The 15,484-nt window shown below is 35.2% G+C and overlaps 2 pseudogenes; one reads left to right on the forward strand and one right to left on the reverse strand.

The window, feature by feature from the left end:
• Positions 1–414: 414 nt before the first annotated feature.
• Positions 415–1,419, reverse strand: LOC119511335 (annotated as a pseudogene).
• An 11,721-nt stretch (positions 1,420–13,140) lies between these two features.
• Positions 13,141–14,073, forward strand: LOC119511640 (annotated as a pseudogene).
• Positions 14,074–15,484: the final 1,411 nt, after the last annotated feature.

The raw sequence follows: 15,484 nt of genomic DNA on the forward strand, positions 1-15,484 counted from the left end.
ATTGCAAAATCACCTCCAGAGAATGGATCTGAGAGTGTAAGTGCACATGCAGTAAGGAAATAACATTTGGGAATTTCTTCACATGATTCAGGAAGAACAATTCACTTCATAATGAAAACTCAGAAGTTACTATAAACAATGAAAGGTTATAGCAAGCCATCAAATCCTGACAACATGATCTCTCACTATAGCTAATGTAAACCAAATTGTATGAAGACTATTATCAATAAAAGTTTATCAATGAATATTCAATATGGATCAATTTAAACATAGTCATAGGCATGTTTCTGATACAATTTATATACTTTTATAAAATGCTGTGTTGGAGGATTACTTAATCCTTTATTTGGAAATATTCTAAGATATGTAAACAGTATTAACCAAAAATCAGACATTTTCCTCTGTGGTTTTTGATCACAAAGATATGGACTGACCCTTAACATTCTTTACAGACTTACTTAATGCAAAATTAACTTTAGTTATGAATGAATTTCTATCAATTTTAATTGTTTCTTTACCATCTTTGTTCCTCATATTATAGATGATGAGATTAAGCATGGGAATCACTATAGTATAAAACAGAGATACTATCAAATCATGATCCAAAGTGTAGCTTGATCTTGGCCTCACAAACATGAAGCTGATTGTCCCACAGTAAATTGACACTCCAGTTAGGTGGGAGCTACAAGTGGAAAAGACTTTTTGCCTCCGTTCCATGGAACACATCTTCAGAATGGACAATAGAGTGAAAAAATAGGAGATCAGGACTATGAGCATAGTAATTATCTCAATAGATCTAACAAAGTAGAAGAGTAAAAGCTGGTTAATGTGAGTGTCAGAATAAGAAATAATGAAGAGTGGAGGAATGTCACAAAAGGCATGTCTTATTTCATTGGATACAGAGAAGGATAGTCTAGCAGTGGCCACTGTATGTAATGCAGCATCCAAAATGTCACCAACATAGAAAGAAATGATGAATGTCATAAAGGCTCTGGGTGACATGTTGACTGAATAGAGCAGGGGGTTGTAGATTGCTACATAGTGCTCATAAGCCATTATAGCCAACAGAAAATTTTCAGTAGTCTTAAAGTAACAAAAAGAAACAACTTTGTGGCAAATCCCAGAAATAAAATGGCTTCATTCACTGCCAGTAGATTGGAAATTTTGGGGGGTGTTGACAACTGAAGAATAACAGGCATTCAAGATTGACAATACACTCAGAAAATAGTACATGAGAATGTGGAGCCAGGAATCTTCAATGGCCATTATAACCATTCCCAAATTTCCTATCACAGTAAAGAGAGATTGCTAGACATAACACTGCAGGGACACTTTCAGCTCAATGTTTTCTGTGAAGCCCATCAATAAAAACATGAAGATTTCAAAAGGAATATTATATGTTTCCATATCTGAAGGCATCCCTGACATTCCAATACACATTTATAGGTGCTCTGTGCAATATCTATAAAATAGAGTCTGCCTGATTATATTGTCATGTTAGTTTCTAGGAAGGGCATATTAGTGTCTTATGCAGTGTTGAGATAGGAAATTATAATGTATTTGGGCCCTGGTGGATGCACTTTACAGTAAGAACACTAAATGTTAATGGTTTAAACACCCTGTTCTAGTTTTCTAATGCTGCCAGAATGCAAAACACCAGAAATTGGGCTTTATAAAGGAGGTTTACTTGGTTATACAGTTACAGTCTTAAGGCCATAAAGTATCCAATGTAATGCATCAACACTTGGGTACCTTCACTGGAGGATGGCCAATGGGGTCTGGAAAACCTGTTAGCTGGGAAGGCATGTGGTTTGTGTCTGCTCCAAATTCTAGTTTCAAAATGGCTTTCTCCCAGTTTGTTCCTATCTAGGCCACAGTTCCTCTTCAAAATGTCACTCTCGGTTGTTCTTGGGGTATTTGTCCTCTCAGCTTCTCTGGAGCAATAGTGTGCTTTCAGCAGCTGTCTTCAAACTATCCCTTGTCTGCAGCTACTCTATTAGATTTCTGTGCATTCTTCAAAGTGTCCCTCTTGGCTGTAGCAAGTTTGCTCCTTCTGTCTAAGATTATGTAGTGCTCCAGTGAACTAATTCAGACCCACCCTGAATGGGCAGGACCACACCTCCATGGAAATTATCCAATCAAAGTCTTGTCCAGAGTTGATTAACATCTCCATGGAAACACTCAATCAATAGACTTACAATCTAATCAACACTAATATGTCTGTCAACACAAGATTGTGTCACAGATAATGGCATTTAGGGAAACAGTATATTTAAACAAGCACACTCCCCAATCAAAAGATGTAGCCTGGCAGAATGGATTTTAAAAAAAAGGACCCATCTGTACGCTTTCTGCAAGAGACTCAATTTAGACCCAAGGACAAAAGTAGTTTGAAAGTGACAGGTTGGAAAAAGATATTTCATGTCACCAATAACCCAGAAAGAGTGGGGTAACTACACTAATATCAGAAAATTAGACTTCTAATGCCAAACATTTAAAAGAGAAAAAGAAAGCCATTATATATTAATAGAAGAGACAATTCATCAAGAGGACATAACAATCATAATTTATTTTTTATATACTGAGCCAGAGTGCCTGATAGTACCTGTGGTACACACTGACAACACCGAAGGAAGAAGACAACTCAACAATAATATTGGAGACTTCAATAAACAACTCTCATCAATGGATAGAACATCTGGACAGAAGTTCAATAAGGAAAAGGAGATTTTGAAGTTTGATAAATAAATTAGACTTAACAGGCATTTATACAACATGACCCCACAACAGCAGGATACACATTTTTCTCAAGTGCTCATGGATCATTCTCCAGGTTAGACCACATGTTGGTTCACAAAACAATTCTCAGTAAATTTAAAAGAGACTGAAATTATACAAAACACTTCCTCAGATCATAATGGAATGAAGTTGGAAATCAATAACATGTGGAAGACTGGAAATTCACAAATATATGAAGGTTAAACAACTCCATCTTAAACAATCAGTGGGTCAAGGAGGAAATACAAAAGAACTCACTAAATGACTTGAGGCAGATGAGAACAAAAACAAAATATATCAAAATTTGTGGGATGCAGCAAAGGTGGTGCTGAGAGGGAAATTTATTACCCTATATGCCTATATTAAAAATGAAAAAATAGCAAAAATCAGGAAATTAACATTCACTAGGAGAAACTAAAGAAAGGACAGCAAACAAACCCTAAAGCAAACAGAAGGTAATAAATAACAAAGATTAGAACAGAAATAAATGAAACTAAGAACATGAAAACAGTAGATTCAACAAAACCAGCTAGGCTAACAAAAACAGAAAAAGAAAGGATGCAAATAAATAAAATCAAAATTGGTAGGAGGGACATAACTACTGTCCCTGAATAGATAAAGGAGATTATGTGATGATACTATGAGCCACTATATTCTAATAAAATAGGCAATATAGATAAAATGGAGAGCTTCCTATAAATGCATCTGTGCTGGTTTGAATGTATTGTGTCCCCCAAATGCCATTATCTTTGTGGTCTTTTGGGGCAGACAGACGTTTTGGTGCTGGTTAGATTTGCTTGGAATGTGCCCCACCCAGCTGTGGGTGATGATTTTGATGAGATGTTCCCATGGAGGCATGGCCCCAACCATTCAGGGTGGGCCTTGATCAGTGGAGCCATATAAATGAGCTGACTCAGAGAGACGGAACTTAGTGCAGCTGTGAGTGACATTTTGAAGAGGAGCAAGCTTGCTAGAGAGGGATGTCCTGGGAGAAAGCCATTTTGAAACCAGAACTTTGGAGCAGACACCAGCCACGTGCCTTCCCAGCTAACAGAGGTTTTCCGGACGCCATTTGCCATCCTCCAGTGAAGGTACCTGATTACTGATGTGTTACCTTGGACACTTTATGGCCTTAAGACTGTAACTGTATAGCCAAATAAATCCCCTTTTTAATAAAAGCCAATCCATCTCTGGTGTTTTGCATTCCGCAGCATTAGCAAACTAGAACAGCATCAACAACCAACATTGATTTGAGAAGAAATAGAAAACCTCAACAGACCAAACACAAGTAAAGAGCTTGAATCAGTCATCAAAAACTTCCCAAAAAAAGGAAAGCCAGGGCCAGATGGATTCACATGTGAATTCTCCCAAGCCTTTAAGAAAGAATTATTACCAATCCTTCTCAAAATCTTCAAAAAATTTGAAGATGAAGGAAAGATGCATAACTCATACTATGAAGCCAACATCACCCTAATGCCAAAGCCAGACAAAGATACTACAAGAACATAAAATTACAGAACAATCTCTTTAATAATATAGAGGCAAAAATACTCAATAAAATACTTGAAATTTGAATTGCACAGCCCATAGAATTACACAACATGACAAAGTGGGATTTATTTCAAGTATACAAGGCTGGTCCAACACAAGAAAATCAATTAATGTTTTACACCACATCAATAAATACAAGTGGGAAAACCACATGGTCATCTTAATTGAAGCAGAAAAGGCATTTCACAAAATTCAACATTCTTTCTTGATGAGAACACTTCAAAGGATAGGAATAGGAGGGCACTTCCTCAAAATGATAAAGGGAATATATGAAAAACCCACTGCTAACATTATACTCAATGGGGAAAGGCTGAAAGCTTTCCCTCTAGTATCAGCAAGAACAGAAAGATGCTCATTGTCACCACTGTTATCATTGTTGTTCTACATTGTACTGGAAGTTTTAGCTAGAGCAATTAGGCAAGAAAAATAAATAAAAGGCACACAAATTGGAAAGGAAGAAGTAAAACTATCACTGATTGCAGATGACATGATGCTGTATGTAGAAAAGCCTGAAAACTCTACAGCAAAGCTACTTGAAGTAATAAAGGAGTAGAGTAAAGTTTCAGGGTACAAGAATAACATGCAAAAATCATTAGCATTTCCATACTCAATAAGGAGAAATCTGAGGAGGAAATCAATGAAAAAATTCCATTAGCAATAGCAACAAAAAAATCAAATCTTTAGCAATACATTTAACTAAGGTCACAAAAGATACATGCTCAAAAAACTACAAAAATGCTGAAATAAATCAAAGTAAACCTAAATAAATTAAAGGGTATACTCTGTTCATGGATTGGAAGACTAAAGATGATTAAGGTGCCATTTCTACCAGAAGTGATTTATATATTCAATTCAATATCAATTAATATTCCAATAACTTATTTTGCAGAAATAGAAAAAGCAATAAGCAAATTTTTTAGAGTTATTTGTACCCTGAATACCTAAAGAAAATCTTGAGATAGAGGAATGAAGTGGGAGGTCTCATGTTATCTGAATTTAAAGCATATTACAAAGCTACAATGGTCAAAACAGCAGGGTACTGGCATAAAGATAGATATACTAAACTATGGAATCAAATTGAGTGTTCAGAAATAAACCCTTTCATCTATGGACAATTGATCATTGATAAGGCAATCAAGTGAACTCAACTGGGAAAGAGCAGCCTCTTCAGTAAGTGGTGTTTGGAGAACTGTATATTAATATCCAAAAGAATGAAAGAGGTCTCCTATCTTACACCTTAACCAAATTAACTCAAAATGGATCAAAGACCTAAACACTAGAGCTAAGAACATAAACCTTTTATGAAAAACTTTTAGGAAAAAATGTAGGGCAATAACTTAAAGATATTGTAGTAGGAGGTGGCTTCCTAAACCTTACACCTAAATGGTGAGCAATGGAAGAAGAAATAGATAAATGGGATCTCCTCAAAATTAAACACTTTTGTGCATCAAAGGACTTTGCTAGAAAGTAAAAAGTCCCCCTATATAATAGGCGACAATATTTGGAAACCACATGTCAGATAAGAGTTTAACATCCAGCATATATAAAGAGATCCTACAGCTCAACAACAAAAAGACAAACAACTCAATTTAAAAATGTGCAAAAGACATGAATAGACCCTTTCCCATAAAGGAAATACAAATGGCTCAAAAGCATATGAAAAGATGCTCAACTTCACTGGCTATTAGGGAAATGCTCATGAAAACCACAATGAGTTATCGTTTCACACCTACTAGAATGACCATTTTCAAGGAAACAGAAAACTGCAAGTGCTGGGGAGGATGTGGAGAAAAGCACACTTATGCACTGTTGGTGGTAATGTAGGATGTTGCAACCTCTCTGGGAGGCAGTTTGGCATTTCTTCAGGAAGGTAAGTATAGAATTGCCATATGACCCAGCAATCCCATTTCTAGGTATATTTGGAGGAAGTGAAGGCAGGGACATGAAAGGCCTTTTGTGCACTGATGTTTATAGCAGCATTATTCATGATTGCCAAGAGATGGAAACATTCTAAATGTTCATCAACAGATGAGTATATAAACAATCTGTGGTATATATACATAATGAAATATTACACAACTGTAAGACATAATAAAGTAATTAAGCATATAACAATATGGATGAACCTTGAGGATATTATGATGAGTGAAATTAGCATGAAACAAAAATACAAATTCTGTATGGTCTCACTAATATGAATAACATTGATGAGCAAACTTTGAGAATTACAGATGACAAAATGGGTTGTCAGAAGGTAGAAGGAAGGTAGGGATTGGGCATTTGATGCTCATAGGGTAAAGAGCATACAACAGGATTGATTGTGGAGCTCTGGAATGAATAGCACAATACTACCTTACCACAATGTTTTAAGTACACTGAACGGAGTTGAGTGTGAGTATGGTTGAAGCAGGAAGGCTGGGGCCATGTATGACACTAGAAAGAAAGACGGAGCATGAGGACTGGGAATGTATATCTTACAAAACCTAGAGTGGACAATAATATTGATCACATGTAAAAACATGACTGTTTTTACATGAGAAGAACAGATGAGCATCAATATTGCAAGGTGTTGAGAATGGGATCATATGTGGAAAAATAAGATCAATGTAAACTAGAATCTATAGTTAACAATAGCATTGTAATATGCCTCCATGAAATGGAACAAAGACAATGTGCAAAGGCTAAATGTCAATAAGAGGGTGATAAGGTGGAGGGGTATGGGATTCTTGCTGGTGGTGGTGTTTCTCCTTTTTATTTTATGTTGTTTTCTCTTTCTTTCTTATTTTTTTTATTTTTTATTCTTCAATTCTTCCCTCTTCTTTTCAGGATAAATGGAGGTGTCCTCTTGTAGACTGTCATGGTGACTGTGTAACTATGTGATTGTTCAGAACCATTGTTTGTTTACTTAGGATGAATTGTATCATATGTGAATAAAACTGTTAAAAAAAAATGGACAGAAATACAGAAGTGTTGGAGAAGATGTGGAGAGAGAGATGCACCTGTCCTCTGTTGGTGGGAAGGTAGGGTGGTGCAGCCCTTCTGGAGGATGATGATGATGGTTTCACAGGAGCCTGGGTATGGGTTTGCCATATGATACTTTAATCCTGTTACAAGGTAGATGCTTGAAAGAACTGAAAGCAGGGACTCAAATGGAAATCTGCACAGTGGTGATAGTGGGGCAGTATTAATATTTTGTAGTGGATGGTAGGGGCTTAAGGGTGCATTGACTGATGAATGGAGAGGCCAACTGTGGTGCATGCATACAATGGAGAACTGTGCTGCTTTGGATGTATTATGTCCGTCAAAATGCCATTATCTTTGATGCACTCTTGTGTGGGCAGGAAACATATTAGTGTTGATTGGTTTACAGACTTTTGATTGGATGTTTCTGTGGAGATGTGATCACTCAACTGTGGGCAAGACCTTTCATTGGATAATTTCCATGGATGTGTGGCCCCACCCATTCAGCATGGGCCTTGATTAGTTTACTGGAGCACTATACGAGCTCAGACAGAAGGAGTGAGCTTGCTACAGCTAAGAGGGACACCTCAAAGAATGCACAGGAACTGAGAGAGGAGCTGCAGATGAGAGACAGTTTGAAGATGGCTGTTGAAAGCAGACTTTTGCTCCAGAGTAACTAAGAGAGGAAAAACACCCCAAGAGCAACTATGAGTGACATTTTTGAGGAACTGCAGCCTAGAAAGGAATGTTCTGGGAGAAAACCATTTTGAAACCAGAACTCTGGAGCAGATGCAAGCCATGTACCTTCCCAGCTAACAGAGGTTTTCTGGACACAATTGGCCATCCTCCAGTGAAGGTACCCAATTGTTGATGCATTACCTTGGACATTTTATGGCCTTAGGACTGCAAATGTGTAACCAAATAAATCCCTTTTATATAAACCAGTCCATTTCTGGTGTTTTACATTCTGGCAGCATTAGCAAACTGGAACAAGTACTGAGCAGCTGCAGGATGGAATTAGGTTGTGGGCCATGCAGCTAGGTGTATGAACCTTTAGGATAGTATGTACAGTGAAATAATTTAGAAACAAAAAAGACAAATCTTATAATCCCTCATTAATATGGACTAAATATGCTGTGAAAATTCTGAGAATTGAATTCTAGACCATAGGTTCTCAGGGAAATGATCATTCTAAAGGTTCCTAGATTGTAAGCTCTTACAGCTGTCACAACTCTTCCTGAGTTGTTATGGTTATTTCTAAATTCTGAGAGGCTGAGGTATTTGTGTATATCCTGGTTGTTTCCAGAAAATTCAGGTGTGACGCCTCAGACTTAACACTAGGTTTCTGAATCTATTAAAGTCAGCATTATGCCATATGACAACTGTTGAAAAAGCTGAAAAAGAAATCAGACTTCAATTAAAGATATGAATGAAGATGATCTGGTTAGGAATAAGGTAAATCAAATTAAGGGTAAAGGATGATATTGACTGTATTTTGAAACCTCAACTTCTGTGTGAGATCAAAGGAAGAGATGTTTATCTGGTGCAAAATTTCTGTTTTCTGTAGTACACTATCTAGTTTAACTTGTATGTTCAGTTTATTTGAACAACATAATTGCACAGAACCTCAAATAGGGAGTGAGATCTTATTGGTTTGTGTAAGTTGGTGTGATACCATTATGCATGCCAGACTATTTTGGGCAGGAGATGAAAAAGTATTTGCAAAGCCCCATTAAAGGACTGGGGAGAGTATGGAAATATTGGGCTTCCCAACATAGGGAATTTCTGATATACTTGCAAGCATTAGGGACCACCAATTTAATAGGCCAAGCCCTCAGTCTTGGGGCTTGACCTTATGAATCATATTCCTGAAAAGGAGAAGCTAAGCCTACCTATAATTATGCCTGGGAGTCACCCCCAGAGAATCACTTTTGTTGCTCTGATGTGGCCTTACTCTCTAAGCCAATTCTGTAGATAGTCTCACTGTCTCCCCACTACATGAAGCATGAGTCCCAGGGGTGTGTATCTCCCTGGCAATGTGGAAGATGACTACAAGGGATGAGCCTGGCCCTGGCATCATAGGAATGAGAGGGTTTTCTTAGACCAAGAGGGGGAAGAGTAATGAATAAAAGTAAAGTTTCAGTGGCTGAGAAATTTCAAATAGGTTTGAGACATCACTCTGGAGGTTATTCTTATGAATTATAAAAATATCTCTTTTTAGTTTTTAGTATATTGGAATAGCTATAAGGAAATATCTGCAAGTGTTGAACTGTAATCCAGTAGCCTTGATTCTTGAAGATGATTGTATAACTGTATAGCTTTTACAGTGTGACTGTGTAATTGTGAAAACCTTGCAACTGACACTCCCTTTATGCAGTGTATTGACAGATGAGTAAGAAAATAAAGACAAAAATAAATAAATAATGGGGTGAGAGATGAGAGATATTGGATGTTTTGAGTGTTCTTTTTAATTTTTAATTTTATTCTTATTTTATTAATTTTTGGAGTGATGAAGGTGTTCAAGGGATGATTGTGGTGGTGAATGCACAACTATATGATGGTGCCATGATCCATTGATTGCACTTTGGATGGTTATCTGGTATGTGAATGTAAATCAGTGAAATTGCATGGAAAGAAAAAAAAAGATGCAAAAAATATATGACAACTATTTTTTTGCTAGTTATATCAGAGAGGAGGTCATAAAGGATTAGTCATGCAACTATAACATATAGCTATTTATTTGCCTACTTTACTCATTCATCATCTAATATTTGTTGGGTGCTTATTAGAAACCAGACATTGTGATAGTTTGGTGAAGAAAACCACATTTTAAATTATTATTGCTGTGAATGTCCACAGCAGCATTATTCATAACAGCCAAAAAGTATAAATATCAACCCAAATGTCAATCAATTGATAAATGGATAAACAAATTTAGGTATACCCTTACAATGGAATATTATTTGACTAAATTAAGTAAATGAAGTACTGATACAGGCTACAACATGGATGAAGCTTGAAAACATTACAGGAAGTGAAAGAAGTCTGACACAAAAGACCATATATTATGATTCCATTTGTAATAAATATCCAGAAATAAGAAATAAATAGAGTTGGAAAGTAGGTTAGTAGTTGCCATTGACTGGGGGTGGGAGAAGTTAGGTTGAAGATTGACTGCTAGTAGGTATGGGTTTCTGTTTGGAGTGATGAATATGTTCATAGATAGTGTTGATGGCTGCCCAATCATGTGATTATTCTAAAATACCACATAAGTATATACTTTAAAGTCTGAGTTTTATATGTGAATTATACCTCAATAAAAGCATTTTTTTTAAAATTACAATTAAATCATAGTAACATTTCCAAATGAAGAAGTGAAAAAAAGTTTCATAAATGGAAGGAAAAAAAAGAATATTATGAAGGAGTTGGAAGTGATTAAGTAGAGATTCTCTTTGAATTTCACTAGATTTCTTGTTTGACTGGAGAAGGAAGGTGTAGATGTAGTGTAGCTTTGAAGCATAACAAAAATAAATTATAGGTTAAAAAAGAATGAAGGTCTGATTCATGTGGCATCATGGATGGACCTTGAAGACATCATGTTGAGTGAAATAAGCCAGACACAAAAGGGCAGATACTGTGTGATCTCAATGATATGAAATAATTAGAGTAAGCAAACTCATAGAGTCAGAATCAAGAATGTGGTTTATCAGTGGCTGGGTAGAGGTGTAAGGAATGGAGACTTAATTCCTAAGTTGTACAGAATTTCTGTTTGGGTTAATTGTAAAGTTTTGGTAATTGATGGTGTTGATGGCACCACAATACTGTGACCGTAATTAAGTGTGCTGAATTATATATGTGAATGTGTTTAAAAGGGAAATTTTATGTTTCACATATGTTATTAGAATAAAAATTAAAAGAAAAAAATGTAGGACTGTACAACACAATGAACTCTATTGTAAATGATGGACTATAGTTAATGGGACAATTTAAAAAATGTTCTTACATGAATTATATCAAATGTATCCCACTAAGGCAAGGTGTTAATAATAGGGTGGTCTATGGTAACTCTGTATTTTATGTATTTTATATATGATATTTCTGCAAACCTACAACTCCTCCAACAAAAAATTATTAATTAAAATTCAATTGCAGATACCTTTCTTGGTATTGATCAATTTGGTGACAAATTGAAGAATTAAAAGCTTTAAAAAAATCAATTACAGTTACCTCTCCTGGTATTGATCAATTTGGTGACAAGAGTGAAGAATTAAAAGTTCAGTATTTGTGAACATTATTTTACTATTAACCAGGGAAAACATAATGCCTAATCTAATTAATCTCATGTTTGCATAACACAGAAGTGTGAAGGCAGGAGCTTCAGGGATTTAAGTCCCAAGTGTTACCAGGGAAAATAAAATGTCATCTGCTTATTGTTCAGCTGCCAGAGACAAGGACAGAAAGACCTGCGCAACTCAGGTAGGCTTATGAGTCTCCAAATTTAAAGAATATAGGGGAAAAAACTATTTTGGAAAACATATATGAGGGATTAGTAAATGAATCATTTCATACTTCCTTTCTCAGGTATAAAATAACAAATGCTGCAAAATACAAGACCAAAAAATATTTTCTTCTTAGAGCTGAAGGAATCTGATTGATTGTATTACTACCCACACATGAAAATAAGTTTTTAATTATTTTATTTAATCTAGGTTCATAAGAAAACTTTACCTCTTTTATCATTGTATAAGTGTATACCTGACTTTCAGATTTCATTTTCAGTTTTATTTCAAATATATTTGAGATGCATGTTACAAATATCAACTTGTGCAAATTCAACTCCATGTGGATCATATGTCATATTTACTTAAGTCTGAAAATAAAAATAAATCAGGCCATCAATCATATTCCAAATCTCATATATCAACATAGAGATTTTACATATCTACACAATCACACCACATACATAAATATAAAAATACACTTACAGAATAAATTGAACTCTATATATTTCAGAAACATTTATTGTCTCATCTTCCATATCTGTTTTTATTGGAAATGTCAACTTAAAATCCAAAGGGATGCAAATGTGTATGTTAAATATTGTTGTTTCCTTTTTTATTTTTTCAGCACTTCTCTGTCACTGATCAAGACACTTGTCCTTTGGCAGTAGACCACATTTCCAAATAGTAATGAATATTCTGGCAAAGCAGTAATAACTTTCTAGAGAAAAGCTCAATAAAACATATTTCTTATCTCACTGAATAATAAAGACAACAAACCCAAACCAGTTACATAATGGTTTTCTTTATTACTGTCAGTTATAGCCTCATAATTTCTAGAGCTACAGCACAATTATGTTAAACCCATCATGAATTTGGAAGAACACAATAATTGTTATAACTTTTTTTGGTTAATGTAAATATTTTCAAGCATATCAGATTATTGGTCCTCTATCTTGGATCCTTAGCTCTCTAACATGTGTGTTTTAAAACGATATTTTGACAATGGAATGAGTTCATAACTAATCCAATTAAACTCCCTGATATAAACAAGTGAAGGCCAAGAGAAACTGAGGAACATGAGGTGTCATGTATTGCACGAATGGCATGTAGATGTAGACCAAATTTTCTCAATTCTGATCACAGATAACTTTCACTATTATTAAATAGTTAAGAATACTTCTTTAGATGCTGGCACATGTCTGGGTAATATTCTGAGGATAAAGAAGAAAATTTACAGAGAAAAATAATGTCCTTATTTACAGATAATAGTTTATGGATGTCCAGAGAGTTAAACATGGATATACCATTTTCTTGATTATTTTTTCAACAGTGTAGTCAAGAGGAAAGTAGAATGGAAAGGGGAAATTGTTCCTCCTTGACTGAATTCCTTTTCTTGGGAATAACTACTAACTCTGACATCAAAGAGACCCTATTCACCATACTCCTAGTTGTTTATCTCACTAATATTCTGGCAACCCTTGGGATGATCATTTTAATTATAATGGATTCCAAACTTCACACACCGATGTACATTTTCCTCAGCCACCTCTTCTGTGACCTCTGTTATTCCACAGCAATTGAGCCCAAGATGCTGGTGGACTTCTTTGCCAGGAACAAATCAATTTCCTTTTTTGGATGTGCTTTGCAATTTTTAGTCTTCTGTATCTTTGCAGATGCTGAGTGTCTGCTGCTGGCAGTGATGGCCTTTGATAGGTACAAGGCCATTAGTGACCCCTTGCTCTATACAGTCAACATGTCCAGTAGGATGAGCTCCATACTCATGACTGGGGTTTACCTGATGGGAATGACTGATGCTCTGACACATACAATATTAGCATTCCACTTATGTTTCTGTGGGTCAAATGTGATTGATCATTTCTTCTCTGAATTGTCTCCTCTTTACCTCCTTTCATGTTCTGATGTACATGTCAATGAACTGGTATTATTCACCATTTTTAGCTTAATTGAGCTGACTAGCATTTCAATAGTTCTTGCATCTTATTATTATATCATCCTATCAGTTTTAAAGATCCACTCTGCTGAGGGGAGATTGAAGGCTTTCTCCACCTGCACTTCCCATCTGATTGCTGTAGCAATTTTCTAGGGAACTATGCTCTTCATATATTTCAGACCCAGCTCTTCCCATTCCTTAGATCAAGACAAAGTGACCTCTTTGTTTTACACCATTGTGATTCCCATATTAAACCCCCTGATTTATAGCCTAAGGAATAAAGATGTGAAAGAAGCTTTAGAAAGACTGAAAAATAAAAAGTGGTTTTAAATACTTATATTAAATAAATGTATATCTACGTGTATGTATGGGTATATATGTGTGTATTTATTTGTCCTTGTTTATTTCATAAGACGATATGAAAACACAAGAGAAACAAGTTGTATCAGATATTAATTTTTTGAAAAAGAGTGTCTGTACCAAATTACAGTCATAGCAAAATTTTACATTTCCCTAAATGGTCATATTTCATATATGCCCTGAATTTATATATATAATTCAGCCATAGTATAAAACTTGCCTGACACTTCATGTCATGCAGAATTTTTATTTGTTTAAACTTTCATTTGTGTACTGTTTCAATTACTCTAAAACGTATTGCATGTTTACTAAATATCTTTTGTACATTCAGGTGCTTAGTACTTCATGGTGAATCTAGCAGTTCTTATACTAATGTATAATCTAGTGGAAAAACAAACATTAATTAGGAAAGCTTTCTGAAATTTATAATAAACTGCAAATCATCATGAAATAAAAACACCAATAAAAATCCAAAACAAAATGTCTGACTTTGGTATGCAGGGAAGGAAGGCTTCCCCCAATGGAGTAATTTTGTTATAGTTCTAAAGGATGAGTCAAGATGCAAGTTGGGCAGAGGAAAGTATTCTAGGTAGAGGGAATGGCAGTTAGAGAGGACATGAAGAGAACAATAGCTTGACTTTAAAGGAGAAATAAAGTCCAACATGCTTAGATTATAAAGAACAAAGAGAAGAGCCTGAGGAAGGTACATCCTTGAATGGTAATTCTTAACTCCTCCATCACTTCTGCCAGAAAACACTACTTCTCTTCTTCTCCTTCTTGATCTATGTTAAATATTCGTTTTTGTAATCACAAACAACTGTTTCCTAGAGGTGTTTTTTATGATATTATTCTGTTTATTAAATCATTTTCTCCAACACGGGATTGTGAACATATTGTGTTCAAGAACTGAGTTATGAATTTCTGTTATCTAAAGAATCTGTCTCATGTCTTGGACACAAAATGGGGAATAAACATATAAGTAATAAAATTGACATTAATATTATTAAGTGTTTATTAAATGTTAGATAAAACAAATTTAACTTAAGGTCTAACATGTGCCTTGAGTATACTGTATAGCTTCTAAGTACATGTATTGCTGTTATTACTAGATGCAATGGATTTATAAAGGAATGCATACTAAGAATTCAGGAAAAAAGAGAATTCATCTATGCATTTTTTTGTATTCACCTACTTTATCTGCCTCAGTTCTAGCAATGCTAATGTACACTCCTAATTATATATTATAATTGCACAACTAAAGTCATTGAATTTCTTAGACTTGATAGCTGACATTTGAAAATGCACTGTGTGAAAACATTCCAGAATGGGAATAAAACCCAAGGACCTCTTGTGCTTTACAAGTTGGTGTTTGTTTGTGAAA

This window comes from Choloepus didactylus, chromosome 16 (genome assembly GCF_015220235.1).
Source record: "Choloepus didactylus isolate mChoDid1 chromosome 16, mChoDid1.pri, whole genome shotgun sequence".
Classification (NCBI taxonomy): domain Eukaryota; kingdom Metazoa; phylum Chordata; class Mammalia; order Pilosa; family Megalonychidae; genus Choloepus; species Choloepus didactylus.